The sequence below is a fragment of the Rutidosis leptorrhynchoides genome, chromosome 4, assembly GCF_046630445.1.
Source record: "Rutidosis leptorrhynchoides isolate AG116_Rl617_1_P2 chromosome 4, CSIRO_AGI_Rlap_v1, whole genome shotgun sequence".
Lineage (NCBI taxonomy): Eukaryota > Viridiplantae > Streptophyta > Magnoliopsida > Asterales > Asteraceae > Rutidosis > Rutidosis leptorrhynchoides.
In genome coordinates, this window is record NC_092336.1 from 115667317 (window position 1) to 115677280 (window position 9964).

The window sequence follows — 9964 nt, forward strand, 5'->3', positions numbered from 1 at the left end:
TTTAGTTATATACATGTATATGATTGTGCGTATATATATGTGTGTGGAGATTGGTAGATCTTGATTGTAGTGTAAGATTTATTTTGTTGGGTTATGTTGTTTATGTTTAGTTGCGAGCTTGTGTGCTTTGTAGGGGTAAGGGTGACCCTTAGGTTGAATTTTTGGGATTGAAGACCGTGACTTGGATAGAGATGTGTTTGGTATCTTTATGAAGTGGACTTTTGGATGACACGAAGTTGTTAGATAGTGACTTGAGTATGAGTGATATGTCGGTGGTGGACCTTATTGACCAGATATTTCCTATGCTTGTTGGATATGTAGTGATGTTGGTAGACTATATTTGAACATTCGATGGATAATGTTTTGAGTAACTGTGATTGGACAGATGGTGTAATCGATTAATCATAAAGTAGTTAAATTAATTACCGATGCTTATTGAGGAAATTGATTGGACATAAGTTAGTGAATGAGACAGTTAGAATTTTTCCGTTTCAAGAAACTCAGAATGAAGGTATGATTTAGGATAATATGCTTGTGTTCGGCCAACAGAAGTATATTGTGATAAATCATACGGAATTTCTGGGAATCTGAAGGAAAAGTAGGTGGCCTGTGCTATATTGGATTGTGATGTGACTGAATATGAGACGAATAACCTGTGTAGTTCTGTTGATTTACGAGACAATTTCGTGGACAGAGGTATAGATTTTAGCATGATGACTAATTCTATTGCCTAAGCTTTGGATAATTGGAAAAAGTGGACTGTATAAAGAGTTGAATTGGATGATAGATTGTGAATTTTATGATACGGAATGGTGAAGAAACATGAATTTGACTTTGATTATTTGACTTGATCGTGTAATTTGTGGGCTTAAGTAGATTAACGGACGTTGATCGATGAAGACATCTAGCCAATATTGTCACAGTTGATTTTTCTTTAGAATCATCATCTAGACGAACAAGTTCTTCAACTCAAATTTTCGATAATCCATTTTTTAAACCCGACCTCACAATTGAGAACTCGGAGGATATTCAAGGATAATTCAGAGATCCTGAACCAATAATCATTCCTCCTGAATCACAAATCACTCATCCAGAGATTATCGAGGAAGAAACCATTAAATCAGAATCCTCTAATGATTCAGATTCAACAAATTCAATCATGGAAAATCAGGAACCTCTAAGTATGGAAGATCGAATGAGAGCTACACACACTGGCCAAGGTCACGCCATTATTAAACCAGATGTTAATGTGCCAGATTATGAAATCAAAGGACAAATCCTACACATGGTAACTAATCAATGCCAATATAGTGGTACGCCAAAAGAAGATCCAAACGAACATCTTCGAACCTTTAATAGGATCTGTACTCTATTCAAAATCAGAGAAGTTGAGGATGAACAGATCTATCTCATGTTATTTCCCTGGACTTTAAAGAGAGAAGCCAAAGATTGGTTAGAATCATTACCTGAAGGGGCGATTGACACATGGGATGTCTTAGTTGAAAAATTTCTTAAACGATTCTTTCCGGCATCTAAAGCGGTGAGACTTCAAGGAGAAATTATTACGTTCACACAAAAGTCAAATGAAACATTATATGAGGCATGGACAAGATTCGGAAAGTTGTTGAGAGGATGTCCTCAACATGGTTTAGACACTTATCAAATAGTACAAATATTCTACCAAGGTGTCGATGTTGCTACACGAAAAGACATTGACACAGCAGCTGGTGGTTCCATTATGAAGAAAACTGCTACCGAAGCTCACAAAATTATTGATAACACCGCCTCCTACTCGCATGAGTGGCACCAGGAAAAAGATATTTTTCGTTCATCTAAAGTGGCTAGAGCCGATTCTAGCCATGACTTTGATTCTATTTCCGCAAAAATAGATGCTTTCGAGAGACGAATAGAAAAGATGACTAAAGATATTCACGCAATACGAATCAGTTGTGAGCAATGCGGTGGACCACACTTAACGAAAGATTGTCACATCGAGTAAACGATGGAACAACGAGAGATTGTTTCCTATATGAACCAAAGGCCGGGAAATAATTATCAAAATAATTATCAACCGGCAAGGCCAAACTTCAATCGAAATCAAAACATTCTTTACATACCAAAGGGACCCAATAATAACTCGTATAACTAATAAGGTCCGAATAACCAACCAACTCAAAACAACACTTTCAATCAACAAAGACCTAGCTTGTATAAACCACCACAACAAACCAAAGAGAAAAAGCCGAATCTGGAAGAAATGATGGCAAAGCTAACAGAATCTCAAACACAATTTATTACATCTCAAACCCAAACAAATGAGAAGTTTGATCAGTCATTAAGAACTCAACGAGCTTCCATTTTGAATCTAGAAAAACACATAGGTACTCTTGCTAGCATGATGAGTAAGAGGGAACAAGGAAAGCTACCAAGTAATACTGAAGTAAATTCTCGTAATGAGAATGTTAATATGGTGTCAACAAATTTTGAAAAACCAGCACTAGAAGATGGGAAGGTTTTAGATGTAAGTAACAATGAAGAAGGTACACCACCACCACTCCTCGAGTATGTAAAGCCAGTAGTTGCACCCTACAGACCACCCATCCCATTTCCAAGAAAAGGAGTTGAGTATGAGCAAGTAATAGGTAATAAAGTTTGTGATACCTCTGGAAAGAAGAAGAATAATAAGAAAGTGCAAGAAACAAAAACCGTAAAAATAAACCCGGTGAAGACAGTTCGACCGAAACCTCCACCCAGGTGAATTTATTGTACACTGCCTATAAGTGTTGTAGCAAGGTTTAAGTATATCCCATTCAATAAATAAATAAAAAAAACTTGTGTAAATTGTATCGTATTTCGTAATAAAATTAATAGTATTTCGTATACACCGCTGCACACATCAATATATATTGATTTATTTCAGCACATCTAACTGTGGACAACTAGTTGTAGCTTACTAACGAGGACTGCTAACTTAACAAACTTAAATCATAAAAACGTAATAAAAAATATTGTGAATATATTTAAATCATACTTTGATACATATGTACATATTTGTTATAGGTTCGTGAATCGACCGGTGGCCAAGTCTTATTTTCAACGAAGGAAAAATCTGTGAAAGTGAGTTATAGTCCCACTTTTAAAATCTATTATTTTTGGGATGAGAATACATGCAGTTTTATAAATATTTTACAAAATAGACACAAGTGATCAAAATTACATTCTATGTTGAATTATCGAACCGAATATGCCCCTTTTTAGCTTGGTAGCCTAAGAATTGGTGTTTATTATAATTGCCACCAATTGACGCGAATCCTAAAGATAGATCAATTTGGCCCAACAAGCCTCATCCGAGTTACGGATGCTTTAGTACTTCGATTTATCATGTCCGATGAGAGTCCCGGAATGATGGGGATATTCTATATGCATCCTGTTAAGGTCGGTTACCAGGTGTTCATCATATGAATTATTTTTATGCAGATTGCATGTTGTTTATGAGAAATGGAAATATGAAATCTTGTGGTCTATTATTACTATTTGATAAATATATAGGTTAAACTTATAACTCACCAACATTTTTGTTGACGTTTAAAGCATGTTTATTCTCAGGTGATTATTAAGAGCTTCCGCTGTTACATGCTAATTTATGGACAAGAGTTGGAGTCAGCATGCTTGTATAATATTGTTTAAAAACTGCATTCGAAGACTTAAATTGATGTGTAATATTATTGTAAACCATTATGTAATAATCGTGTGAAAACGCTATATTTTAGATTATCATTATTTGATAATCGTCGTAATATTTTTAAACCTTTATCGATAAAATAAAATAAAGGTTATGGTTTGTTTTAAAATCGAATGCAGTCTTTGAAAAACGTCTCATATAGAGGTCAAAACCTCGCAACGAAATCAATTAATATGGAACGTTTATAAATCGATATGAACGGGACATTTCAACAGGATGCATATAGAATATCCCCATCATTCCGAGACTCTCATCGGACATGATAAATCGAAGTACTAAAGCATCTGTAACTCGGATGAGGCTTGTTGGGCTAAATAGATCTATCTTTAGGATTCGCGTCAATTGGTGGCAATTATAATAAACACCAATTCTTAGGCTACCAAGCTAAAAGGGGGCATATTCGGTTCGATAATTCAACATAAATATAATTTCGATCACTTGTGTATATTTTATAATACATTTATAAAACTGCATGTATTCTCATCCCAAAATAATAGATTTTAAAGGTGGGACTATAACTCACTTTCACATATTTTTACTTCGTCGGGAAGTAAGACTTGGCCACGGGTTGATTCACGAACCTATAACAAATGTATACATATATATCAAGGTATGATCGAAATATATTCACAACATTTTTTTATTACGTTTTAATGATTTAAGTTTGTTAAGTCAGCAGTCCAACGTTAGTAATCTACAACTAGTTGTCCATAGTTAGATGTACAGAAATAAATCAATATATATTATCTCGAATCAATCAACAACCCAGTGTATACAAGTCTCAGGCTCGATCACAACTCAAAGTATATATATTATTTTGGAATCAACCTCAACCCTGTATAGCTAACTCCAGCATTACTGCATATAGAGTGTCTATGGTTGTTCCAAATAATATATATAGATAGGTCGATATGATATGTCAAAACATTGTATACGTGTCTATGGTATCCCAAGATTACATAATATATGTTAGAATACATGTATAATACAATATAAGTTAGTTAAGTTATGATTTGTATAGATTTGTTACAAATTTCACGTAGCTACAACAAGCAAAATTATCCAATCTTGTTTTACCCTTAACTTCTTCGTTTTAAATCCGTTTTGAGTGATTCAAGTTGCTATGGTTTCATAATGAACTGAAATTTATGAAACTAAACAGAAAAAGTATAAGTTTATAGTCGAAAATACATGTTACAAGTCAATATTGTAAGAGGTAGTCATTTCAGTCGAAAGAACGACGTCTTGATGACCATTTTGAAAAACATACTTCCACGTTGAGTTTAACCATGATTTTTGGATATAGTTTCATGTTATTAAGAAAAATCATTTTCCCAGAAGAACAACTTTTAAATCAAAGTTTATCATAGTTTTTAATTATCAAACCCAAAACAGCCCCCGGTTTAACTACGACGGCGTATGTCCGGTTTTAAGGTGTTCTTCGTGCTTCCAGGTTTTAAATCATTAAGTTAGCATATAATATAGATATAGAACATATGTTTAGTTGATTTTAAAAGTTAAGTTAGAAGGATTAACTTTGTTTTCGAACAAGTTTAGAATTAACTAAACTATGTTCTAGTGATTACAAGTTATAATCTTCGAATAAGATAGTTTTATATATATGAATCGAATGATGTTATGAACATCATTACTACCTCAAGTGTAGTAGGTAAACCTACTGGAAATAATGAAAAATAAACTTGAGCTTCAAAGGATCTTCGATGGCTTGGAAGTTCTTGAAGTAGAATCATGACACGAAAACAAGTTCAAGTAAGATTTTCTACTCGAATTAAGATAGTTATAGTTATAGAAATTGAATCAAAGTTTGAATATGAGCATTACCTTGAATTAGAATGATAACCTACTGTAAATAACAAAGGTTTCTTGATCTTAGATGATTACTTGGAATGGATTAGAAAGCTTGGAAGTAGACTTGCAATCTTGAAAGTATTCTTGATTTTATGAAACTAGAACTTTTAGAACTTATGAAGAACACTTAGGCCCTGAAGATAGAACTTGAGAGAGATCAATTAGATGAAGAAAATTGAATAATGAAAGTTTTTGTATGTGTTTTTGGTCGTTGGTATATGGATTAGATATAAAGGATGTGTAAGTTTGTTTGTCTTGAATGATTAATAATATTTTTGTAATTTTGTGAGATATTTCATGCTAGTTGCCAAATGATGGTTCTCACATGTTTGATGACTCATTAAGGGCTGCTAAGAGCTGATCATTGAATGTATATACCAATAGTATATACAATTAGAAGCTGGGTATTGTACGAGTACGAGTACCGAACAAATACGAGTAGAATTCTTGATGAAAATGTATGAGAATGCAATTGTAACCAATTTTGTTAAGTACAAGAATTTTGATATGTGTCTTGAAGTCTTCCAAAAGTATATTAACACATCTTAATACACTACATGTATATACATGTTAACTGAGTCGTTAAGTCATCGTTAGTCGTTACATGTAAGTGTTATTTTGAAACCTTTAAGCTAACGATCTCATTTAATGTTATTAACCCATTGTTTATTATATCTAATGAGATATTAAATTATTACATTGTCATGATATTATGATGTATGAATATATCCTAATATGATATATATACATTAAAATGTCGTTACAACGATAATCGTTACATATATGTCGCGTTTCGAAATTCTTAAGTTAGTAGTCTTGTTTTACATATGTAGTTCATTGTTAACATACTTAATGATATATATAATTATCATTTTATCATGTTAAATATAGTGTAAAAATATCTTAATATGATACATATGTATTTAATAAGACGTTGTTACAACGATAATCGTTATATATATCATTTCGAGTTTCATAACTCAGTAGTCTCATTTTTATGTATATAACTCATTATTAATATACCTATTGAGATACTTACTTATCATAATATCATGTGAACTATATATATACATATCCATATATATATCATCATATAATTTTTACAAGTTTTAACGTTCGTGAATCGCCGGTCAACTTGGGTGGTCAATTGTCTACATGAAACCTATTTCAATTAATCAAGTCTTAACAAGTTTGATTGCTTAACATGTTGGAAACATTTAATCATGTAAATTATCAATTTCATTTAATATATATAAACATGGAAAAGTTCGGGTCACTACAAAAATAATAACATTCATCACAAAGTGTCTTTTCTAAATGTTCATATTTTCATGTGATCTTGATGCTTGGAAAAAAATCGAAAAAAACGAAAGAAAATATACTTCCCCCCACTTTCCCCCAAAAAAAGTGCTTCCCTCTTGACTATTATATATATATATATATATATATATATATATATATATATATATATATATATATATATATATATATATATATATATATATATATATATGGGTATGATCAATGGGGAAGTAATCAATTGGGGGGAAGCGGAGGGAAGCAAATTTTTTTTCATTTTTTTCGAAGTTTTTTTCAGGCATCAAGATCACACGAAAATATGAACAATTAAAAAAGACACTTCGTGATGAATGTTATTATTTAGGCGAAAAACGATCGACAAAAATAACATTCAAGATAATATTGATCGTGAAGAATGTTAATTTTCGAACGTTTTTTTTCTTTCATGTTTTATGAAGTACTTTTTGTCAAAATTTAGCCCGATTTAGAGTTTAGGGATTAGGGTTTAGTGTTTTGGGTTTAGTCCCTAAACCCAAAACCCTAAACTCTAAACCGTTCGTGTTAAAAATTCAATATAAATCCTAAATCTAAACCCTAAATCTAAACCCTAAACCCTAAATTTCTAAACCCTAATATCTAAAACCTAATTTCTAAACCCTCAAAATACGCTCGAAAAACACGATAATTGTTATATATTATTTCTTCGAGTGTTTTCCCGCAAAAATAAAAACATTTATCACAAAGTGTCTTTTTTAAATGTTCATATTTTCATCCAATCTATAATATTCGTGAACAAAGTTTTTTCAAAAAACGAAAAAAATTGTTTCCACCCAATTAGTTATTTCCACATTGATCCTACCACTATATATATATATATATATATATATATATATATATATATATATATAATTTTTTCTATTTTATTAAATGATTTGTAGCAATCGTTAATATACGTGTCACTTTATTGATGTTGCATTTGGGTCTTTCATCTCGATAAAACATGAACTAAAACACAAAAATGATGAACACTTACTTTCTCACTTAGGCCACTCCCTATCGTAACTAAACTATTCATCCTCTTAACCTTCCACATCAGCGTCACGTCAACATCAATATCCTATAACTAACTCGTAACTAAACACTCTCTATCATGGCTAAAACAATACTCCTCTTAATATACAACGTACAAGCAATAAAGCATCAAGTCCAACAATAAAAAGTCACCGGGATCACAATTTCTATAACTAACCAAAACTCTTCCATTAAATCCATGGTGACTGCGAATAACTAACGCGGGTAACTAAGCCGTGCCTATGGTTCATTACGGGTAACTACGGGTGATGAGCTGATAATGACGAATAATGGAATCATAGGGAGTGGTCTTATAAAAATTAACCACATAACTTTTTACTTATTATAAATCAATAATAATTATTGTTGTTTAACTTATTACAGATCAACTACATGACTTTTCACTTATTATAAACCTATAATTATTATTGTTCTTTTTTTAATACAACTATTATTATTTTGTCTTTTCCACTTCTTTTTTTTTTAACTTGGGTTTTTTAAACAATTTCAATTTATGTCATTTACTTATATTTTTTCTTCTTTTTTTTTTTAATCAAATTCAGGTAACGTTCACTCACTGCAACGCCAAAGCTCCCCAAATCGTAGCTGTCTAAACCAACATGAAAAATATTAAATTAGTAAATAGTAAACTACTAAATTCCACTTGTTTAAAATAATTTTTTTAGAATTTCCAAGAAAAAACCTGTTTTTATTTTATTTCTTAAATTATGCAATATATCGAATTAAACAAGAACTCATATAGTGACGTTTACCAAAACAATTTGTTGAATATAGAGACTTCTTATCCGTTTCAAAGAAAATGAGAGAACGTTCGAAATATAGATACCTTATGCGCCGTGGGTTCATGTTTGTCACAAATTCAAGACATCTCACTCTCAATCATGACATATCCATTCACATACATTTGTACCCACTAAATTAATTCATAAATACAAAGTGCAATTTTTATTGCTATCCATATAACAAAATTATTGCATAAGTTCGTCCTTACATATGCTATTCAACGACGAACACCACGACGAGTTGAAATTGGCGCATCAAAGACGTGATGGTACCCACAGGCTAAAGTTATTTTTCTCTCTTTATTTTCTTCGAACACATATGATTCTTTCAATCTTGAAACATTTTGGATTCCCTTTTGAGCTCAAGTTTTTGACTCGGTTTGCTAACTGACTAATTTTTCTCTCTTTATTACATAAATCTTTAACATAATAAATGGAAATGAGTGTTGGAATTCGCCGGTTGCACTTAGTGAAATACAAATTTTGAGTTATGTGTTCAAAAATGGAGTGTGACTAGAGGGTGCGCATAATGCGCAATTCACCCGGTACCAGGTCTCGCGCTCGGGAGGATTGATTACCTGAGGTTTTACCTTCTATGGGGGAGCCAATGTGCTCGTTCATAGAAGGGTTTCCTTGCTTACCAAAAAAAAAAAATTGAGTTATGAGTGGGTTGTGTAAAGATGAAAGTCGAAGAATTTCGTTTGGCACGATTGGTTGAATAATCCTAATATATTCTTAAATTGAGATGGGTCATTTGGTTACTAACTTAGCAACGAAATGGCTTTTGCATTTGTGTTTTTTTTTTTTTTTTTTCTAGATGCCTCTTGCGTAGATGGTTGGGTTAGTTTGTTGCACCATCTTTGGTTGTAAAACTCTTGTGATATATCAATATAATTTGCCTTTAAAATGGAAATGAGTTTAATCATACCTGAAATAAATAATTTTTTTGGTTGTGATATGAGCACGATATGAACACCCACATACTATAGATAAGTAGATAACACATATAAATAAAATTAAACTAGAGGTACAACAACCAAAAGCTTTTTTCTCGCTCAATAATTGTTATGTTCGAGAAATCTGAAAGCCTAATAAATAATTAGTATGGCCCAAAATATGTCTCTATGGCCTAGGCCTGTAAGCAAGGAAAACAAATATGATCGAGAACCACCTAGCCCAC

The 9964-nt window shown here is 32.0% G+C and overlaps 1 non-coding gene across 1 annotated transcript; it reads right to left on the reverse strand.

The window, feature by feature from the left end:
- Positions 1–1543: 1543 nt before the first annotated feature.
- Positions 1544–1650, reverse strand: LOC139845665 (small nucleolar RNA R71). Its single transcript, XR_011758430.1, has one exon. It is a non-coding gene; the product is annotated as a small nucleolar RNA R71 (small nucleolar RNA).
- Between the last annotated feature and the right edge of the window lie 8314 nt (positions 1651–9964).